Consider the following 7500-nt stretch of genomic DNA (forward strand, 5'->3'; position numbering starts at 1 on the left):
TGTGTGTGTGTGTGTGTGCGCGTTCGTGCGTGCGTGCGTTTGTGTGCGTGTGTGTGTGTGTGTGCGCGTTCGTGCGTGCGTGCGTTTGTGTGCGTGTGTGTGTGTGTGTGTGTGTGTGTGTGTGTGTGTGTGTGTGCGTGCGTGTGTGTGTGTGTGTGCGTGTGTGTGTGTGTGCGCGCGTGCGTGCGTGCGTGTGTTTTCAATGTACCTTTTCACGATTCTTGAAGTAGTATTGCATTTTATGATGTAAGTAAAGACTACATGTCTTATGTTGTGCAGGTGTACACAGATAACTGGTGTAAAGTCAGGAAACTTTTCTGGAAGTATTTCTTTTTGTTGACTGCTAAGAATTTACGCATTTGTAATGGATTATTAGCATGAATTATGTCATTGGTTTTCTTACAAGACATGGACAAGTTTTTCGCCTTGTTTGCGGAGCTCTCTTATCTCAAACCTTTTGGTGCTGTCAATCTCTGTTTCTTCTCGCTGTGTTAATTTATCATTGTTACTGTCTGGTTTTAAACTTGTCTGTTTTGCTGCTTTAGTCTGTTTAAAGGCATAAGAGTGCGCAATTTGTTGGACTAGAAAAATTGGATAGTATATTGGAAGCCCGATGTGCGTACAAGTTCAATACTACTTTCCTTGTGACTTGGGTTGTGACATGGGGCTGTTGTTACATTTTGGATAACTTGTCTGTCAGGAACAGTTGCTGATGATGTAGTTGTTCTAGCATGTTGATTGGATCTCTTTACAAAGCCATCACGTTTTGTTTTTGCTAGATTGCATTCTTTGTTGTCGTGATTGTTCAAGTCGTCTCAGATGATCAGCTTTTGCTCCTACTCTCTTACTGTAAGTCTTATTTTTCTTTCTTGGTTGCTCTTCTAGTTCAGTGATTGTTGTATCACTTATTATATCTTCTCTCACTCTTTTAGCTGCTTGTATACTCATTTAGCTGCTTGTACACTAGCTGTCATGATGTTCTTTTTGCTTGTCTTTTTTTTGTAGATGTGGTAGAAGCAATAAGCCTTCTGTTGACTGGGGAATTTTCTGCCTCATTGCCTCAGCAGATTTACAAATATCTGCTGCTACGGTTTGTCGCAATGCTGGACATTGGCAAAGGTAAGTCAGATTTTCCAGTTCTTTTAAAGCTTCCCTGACATCCGACTGGGTTTGCTTTAATTAATAGTTTTGAAGTTCTTTCCTATCACAAAGACATATGAATGTTTTGGGTCTGGCTATAGTGACATAGTTCGGATCCACGCTCCTGTAATCACTGCCTGCGCTAAGCAAGCTATTACAGTTGCTGCGTTTGTCTCATTCATCTACTCACATATTGTACTCACTCAGAACGTTGCTGCTGAAGGTAAGAATGACATTTATCAGTAGTTTTGTGGTTTGTAAGGAGCACTAATAATAGTCTCTAGAGTTTCTAGAAAACTCTTTTGTGTAAAGACCAAGAGTGTTTTTGTCAGAATGTAGTAACTTCTATGTGCATCTTTCAAACTGAATGTTGCTGGTATTGTACATGTTTAATTGTTTCTCTTGCAATAAAGTTGAAAATGATGACAGAAGTGTTTGTCATGTTTTATCTTACATTTTCCTTTGTACACTGCTTTTCACAGGTAATGGCATGGGCGAGGATAACGTGTCAGGGGCCCTGCACTGACATAATAAAACCTGGATGTGTGTCTCTGTTGAGGCATTTCTTGTATGGTTGATTGAACTACAGTTTTTGGTTTATTATTATTGCTTTTACATTTGTACTTTGTTATTTCATTTGTATCCTATTTTAAAAAACAATTTCAATCACTTGTTTGACATTAGAATGGTAGTTATAATTTAGTTGAAAGGTTGTATAAAAGAAACAATCGCCATAGACAACACGTTAACATATCACTCATTCTCATGTGACTACTTTGGTTTTGTTGGCATGCTAGAGAACTTTGATAGCTGAAGGTGACCATATAGTTATTTATACATGATTTAGGATGTAAATTAGAAATTTGACATAATTCTTTTAAATGTCACATTTCTTATATTTGAGCCAAAGATAAGTATTTCTTAACTATAACTGTATTTGTATATAATTAATTTATTTGTGGCAATAAAATTTCAATTTTGTTCTCAATGAAGCCATTGACAGTGTAGTACAGTAGGAATACTTTATAAGATGGTTAGGACAATTCAACACTGAATTGAAACCAGTGGATTCAATGTGATGCATCACATTCTTCAGCTGTTTATATGTAGCTTATTGATGCAACTTCAATTATTTGATGCTTGATTCCTACATATCACTGTCTTCTACTTCTATGCAATCGTAGTAATAAACTTTCGTGCTTGCATTACAGGAATCACCAACTAATGAATCATTCGGTGATGCTAACTCTGTTTCTCATGTCATGGAGTATGCAGTGAATTTACGGTCTAGAACAACACACGGTAGTTGCCCACAACATGCTACAATATTAATTATGGTTTGTTACAGGTACTTTAGATGTAGTTAAACATTTCAACTGTTTAGCTGTCTTGCTTCTTATCAGATTTCTGGTGGTATCATTAGTGGTTTGTATCATGTACATGAATTAATTAGTTCTTATTAAATTATTCAATAACTGTTTTCTATGTTTTCATTACATCATTATGTGTGATGTAGATGCTGACCACTCTCTGTGTCCAGTGGAAAAATAACGACTGCTGTTGCACGTACAAGATGAAGATCATCTGTTACAAGTCAGAAATTCAGACTTGATTCACTGTGTTTGAACTTTTAGTTCAAACATAACAGCAAAAAATTGTATTAAACTTGCACTTCAGGTAGATTGTTCATGATTATATATATATATATATATATATATATATATATATATATATATATATATATATATATATATATGGATATCAACTCATATGGAATATTTAATAATAGTGAAAAATATTTACCACTAAAGTGCAATGTCAATCCTTTTCAAAGTACCACTCCAGTACCAGTACAACTACGAATTCTTTCATCACTTCGGTTTTTTAAGTTATTAATACTAGCGCAAGCTTCACTAGTCGTGACTCCTTCTTCTGGTTAAGTGGATGGCTTCACAAGGACTTGGCTTAGCTCAGAATCAGCCAGGTTGCATTCACAGTGTAACTAGTAGCAGACACCGCAGTCATTGTCAACAAGGCCTTTCATTGAAAGACAGTTGATGAACTGTCTAACACAGATCATTTGAAAATTATTCAGAATAACAATTCTATTTACCACAATTTCTCTCACGCATTGTTTTCCTTCCCCACAATGAGTTTACACATGCTTTTAATTAATAGTCACTGTTAAACCTAAAATAATAACCAAATAATTAATATAAAATAACAGTCCTGGGTTCTAATTGACTCAAGATACTTACTGCATTTCCTCAAATTGAATGACATGTTGTTCCAATGTTGCAATACAGTACTGAGTAGTGTCCTAAAGTAACATTGTATTGGAGCATGTTAGTATTTGAGTATGTCATTTCAATTTGAAGAATTACAGTACACTGACTGAGTCAATTTGAAAAAATTGAACAACAATAATTATTGATTTAGTAAGTTCCAAATACATAGAAGTCAACTGAGTAATGTAGACTTCATTTAACCTTTCAACAAGGTGACTGTGTTTTGCAAACACCATTTCCTCTCTTTCTACACATGCACACACACACACACACACACACACACACACACACACACACACACACACACACACCTTGAACCTTGATTCCACCATACCCACTATGGGTTTGGCAACGCAGCATAATAGCGCTTCTCCAAGCAGCACAATCATCAGCATCATGAAGACCAATACGTTATGACCTGAGGCCTCTTGTGACAATATCTATCCATCTCTATTTAGACCCATGTGTTGGTCTTGTTGCATTACTAAGTCTGCTGCGAAGTAGGTGTTTTGGGGGACAATTGTCACTCATGCACAGCAGATGGCCCAGTGCAATTGTTGTCTCTGTATTGTCATAGCAATAGGGTCTTCACACGCTTGTTCTAAATTGTCTGAATACTTGATTATATTCCATCTTGAAACACCAAGAATCAATCAAATGCACCGCATGTGGAATGTATTTAAGCGTTGCAAGTTTGCTTGTGTAACGGACCAAGTCTCACATCTATATAGCAAAACTGGTCTCACCAAAGCACAGAAAATTTTCATCTTTGTGGAGATAGAAAACTGTCTGTTGGTAAATACCCTTTTCTTCCAGGAACCAAAAATTTTACTTGCTTTGCACATACGAGCATCAATTTCAGCATTGCATCCACCATTTGGCTCATGATATATTTCCCAAGTAAGTAAACTCTGTACCGATTTCAAGAACAGAACCGTCAAGAAGAATACGTGCCTGCTCGCAACCAATGCTCAAAACTTTTGTTTCTTGATGCTGATTTTCATTCCCCATTTACAGCAGGACTCATGTAGACTGTCTACTAACTTTTGTAGTTCACCCGAGGTCTTCCCAATTAATTAAAGTTAAATCATCAGTTTACATAGCAGCTTTAATAACACTAGTTCCTTGAGCTTTGACTCTGTAGTTCATGTAGAAAACTCCCTCTTTCCTGTATTCAATTTCTATTCCGCCAACTTTAGCTTGGTTTAGTGCTTTACGTACAATTAAATAATACAGGAGACATGTACACCAGTTGCAACTTCAAATTTTGAGGACTTCTCACCTTTAGATTTGACAACACAATGTGTTCCATTGTAATATGTCAACAATCAATTATACAATTTGTTCCTCAATGCATCTCTCTTTCAAAGTAGTCTGAGAACATCTCTAGGTACAAAGTCAAAAGCTTTCTCCAGATCAACAAAACAAACATGGACAGCACACTCATGTTCAATGGACTTCAGTTAACTGACAAACCAACCATAATTGATCAATTGTTCCTCTACCCGAACGAAAAGCACATTGGGCTTCTAGTAGTAGAGGTTCAACTGACTGATTAAGTCGTTTCAGAAGAATATTTGCTAATACCGTTCCAGGTACACTGAGTAGTGAAATGCCACAGTAGCTGTCACATATTAGTCTGTCATTTTTCTTGAAATCCTGGTTTGTTTAGGTGCTCATTTGCAGAGTCCATAATTGCACTACAAAAGTCAGATCACATAGCTTCAGTCTCCGTAGATAATCTTTGTGTGAATCTAGTCATGACATTATTTCGATATTTGCCTAGAAATAGGAACACTGAGTACATCCCGTTTAAAGGTTTTCACTTGTCTTTTCCCACGTGGCTTCTGAAGTTTCAGTACCATCTTACTACAAACAAGTTTGTGGTCACTGTCGAAATTTGGTCCTCGTCATACTCTTGTGTCATGTACCATTTTTTTGCATAGACTGCTTTACCAAAACATAGTCTTTTAAACTTGGCTGTAATTTGGGATTAGGAGGATACCAACTGGCAGTGTGTATATTCTTATGCCGGAAAAAGGTGTTTGTGATTCCCAGGTTATGAGCTTGACAAAATTCTATCAGTCTAACACCATTGTCACTGGTTGACTGTGATAAACCAAACTAACTAACAACTTTTGAAATTGCCTTTCCAAAACTAGCATTAAAGTCACCCAGCACAACAACAAGCAAACGTGTCTTATGCATAGCAACACCAAGTTGTTGATAAAATTCATCTTTAACTACATCTTCACATTGTTCTGTTGGAACATAACAAACAATGACATTCAAATTCCTTTGTCAGTAAGAAAGCCAGCACGCAATATCGTATCTGAGATAGGATCAAACGATTCCAGTGACTTCAACACATTATGTCTAACCACTAGACCAACACCTCTGGAAGCTAGCTTGGGTGGTCCAGAAAACAACAGACGATAGCAGGAGTCTTCATCTAACTCCATCATGCCTGCACCTGTATCTCCATCAAGTGAATTTCAGTAAAACCACATAATGTAATATCAGTTGTAATCAACTCTTTGGCATAGAAATGTTATCATTTGATGAGATTAACACAAAAGTCATATCAACACCAGTCACCATACTAATTCAGAGTTTTCTAGAAATTCTAGAGACTATTATTAGTGCTCCTTACAAACCACAAAACTACTAATAAATGTCATTCTTACCTTCAGCAGCAACGTTCTGAGTGAGTACAATATGTGAGTAGATGAATGAGACAAACGCAGCAACTGTAATAGCTTGCTTAGCGCAGGCAGTGATTACAGGAGCGTGGATCCGAACTATGTCACTATAGCCAGACCCAAAACATTCATATGTCTTTGTGATAGGAAAGAACTTCAAAACTATTAATTAAAGCAAACCCAGTCGGATGTCAGGGAAGCTTTAAAAGAATTGGAAAATCTGACTTACCTTTGCCAATGTCCAGCATTGCGACAAACCGTAGCAGCAGATATTTGTAAATCTGCTGAGGCAATGAGGCAGAAAATTCCCCAGTCAACAGAAGGCTTATTGCTTCTACCAGATCTACAAAAAAAAAGACAAGCAAAAAGAACATCATGACAGCTAGTGTACAAGCAGCTAAATGAGTATACAAGCAGCTAAAAGAGTGAGAGAAGATATAATAAGTGATACAACAATCACTGAACTAGAAGAGCAACCAAGAAAGAAAAATAAGACTTACAGTAAGAGAGTAGGAGCAAAAGCTGATCATCTGAGACGACTTGAACAATCACGACAACAAAGAATGCAATCTAGCAAAAACAAAACGTGATGGCTTTGTAAAGAGATCCAATCAACATGCTAGAACAACTACATCATCAGCAACTGTTCCTGACAGACAAGTTATCCAAAATGTAACAACAGCCCCATGTCACAACCCAAGTCACAAGGAAAGTAGTATTGAACTTGTACGCACATCGGGCTTCCAATATATTATCCAATTTTTCCAGTCCAACAAATTGCGCACTCTTATGCCTTTAAACAGACTAAAGCAGCAAAACAGACAAGTTTAAAACCAGACAGTAACAATGATAAATTAACACAGTGAGAAGAAACAGAGATTGACAGCACCAAAGGTTTGAGATAAGAGAGCTCCGCAAACAAGGCGAAAAAATTGTCCATGTCTTGTAAGAAAACCAATGACATAATTCATGCTAATAATCCATTACAAATGCGTAAATTCTTAGCAGTCAACAAAAAGAAATACTTCCAGAAAAGTTTCCTGACTTTACACCAGTTATCTGTGTACACCTGCACAACATAAGACATGTAGTCTGTACTTACATCATAAAATGCAATACTACTTCAAGAATCGTGAAAAGGTACATTGAAAACACACGCACGCACGCACGCACGCACACACACACACACACACACACACACACACACACACACACACACACACACACACGCGCACGCACGCACGCACACACAAACGCACGAACGCACACGCACACGCTGGTTCTGAACTCAACTCAATCCATTCCCACACGTTTCCTTCTGCTACAGCAATCATTCCTTTCCCAACGAAAGCCAGCTGTAGATCAAATGA

The 7500-nt window shown here is 37.3% G+C and overlaps 2 long non-coding RNA genes across 12 annotated transcripts in view; one reads left to right on the top strand and one right to left on the bottom strand.

The window, feature by feature from the left end:
- The window catches only part of LOC134178691 (uncharacterized), a 3164-nt gene extending 333 nt beyond the window's left edge, over positions 1–2831 (top strand). For 2 of the 6 annotated variants that reach the window (XR_009969677.1, XR_009969680.1), the window contains exons 3-8: positions 546–717; positions 780–849; positions 1006–1119; positions 1187–1363; positions 2352–2425; positions 2489–2831. This is a non-coding gene — a long non-coding RNA (uncharacterized LOC134178691). Of the gene's footprint in view, positions 1–279; positions 718–779; positions 850–1005; positions 1120–1186; positions 1364–2351 lie in introns of all 6 variants that reach the window. The other 4 variants (XR_009969679.1, XR_009969678.1, XR_009969681.1 and 1 more) reach the window with 4 other exon arrangements.
- Positions 2832–2916: 85 nt separating this feature from the next.
- Positions 2917–7500, bottom strand: part of LOC134178933 (uncharacterized) — a 4731-nt gene continuing 147 nt past the window's right edge. The window contains exons 2-11 of one of the 6 annotated variants that reach the window (XR_009969723.1): positions 7424–7500; positions 7156–7199; positions 6763–6934; positions 6631–6700; positions 6360–6473; positions 6116–6292; positions 3740–6054; positions 3399–3460; positions 3269–3330; positions 2917–3202 (exon numbers count right to left, since the gene is read on the bottom strand). The exon at positions 7424–7500 is cut by the window's right edge and continues 54 nt beyond it. This is a non-coding gene — a long non-coding RNA (uncharacterized LOC134178933). Of the gene's footprint in view, positions 3207–3268; positions 3331–3398; positions 3461–3739; positions 6055–6115; positions 6293–6359; positions 6474–6630; positions 6701–6762; positions 6935–7155; positions 7200–7403 lie in introns of all 6 variants that reach the window. The other 5 variants (XR_009969724.1, XR_009969722.1, XR_009969725.1 and 2 more) reach the window with 5 other exon arrangements.

This window comes from Corticium candelabrum, chromosome 4, assembly GCF_963422355.1.
Source record: "Corticium candelabrum chromosome 4, ooCorCand1.1, whole genome shotgun sequence".
Lineage (NCBI taxonomy): Eukaryota > Metazoa > Porifera > Homoscleromorpha > Homosclerophorida > Plakinidae > Corticium > Corticium candelabrum.